The following is a 506-nucleotide window of genomic DNA, read 5'->3' as shown; positions in this document are numbered from 1 at the left end:
ACAAAATCCACTTTTCTTCCAAATAACTGTGTATTTTATCTAGCTTAGCATGGATAGGCCGATTATAGTTTCTAATTCATGCCATAGTTCTCTTTAGTAATTCCATTCTATATACTACTGAGCTGACTTTATTTTTATTTCCACAGAAGTGTATTAAGGTTAATTAATAAAATTAAATGTCACTTATAATGTACGCTACAAGAGTTTATCTAAAGAAATACATTAATCAATACTACTTTCTACAATTATTGCCTTTGGATATCACAATACATTCAAGAGCAATTTAAATTCCCAGTAGATACACCTCCCCTATGGCTGGGCAGACATTGGCCATTTAAAGCGTATTGGAAGGACATCGTAGTGACTACCCATAGATTGCTATAAGAATCGGAGTTGGGCATTTTCCGGTGGTCACGGTACCGGTTATTGGCTTAAAGTAAATCGACTGTCTTGTCACGGTCATTTTCTTCTCCCGCTCTGTTTTTTTCTACGTCTTATCTCCCCCA

Source organism: Penaeus monodon, chromosome 23 (assembly GCF_015228065.2).
Source record: "Penaeus monodon isolate SGIC_2016 chromosome 23, NSTDA_Pmon_1, whole genome shotgun sequence".
In the NCBI taxonomy this organism is placed as follows: Eukaryota; Metazoa; Arthropoda; class Malacostraca; order Decapoda; family Penaeidae; genus Penaeus; species Penaeus monodon.
This window is presented reverse-complemented; position numbering follows the sequence as displayed.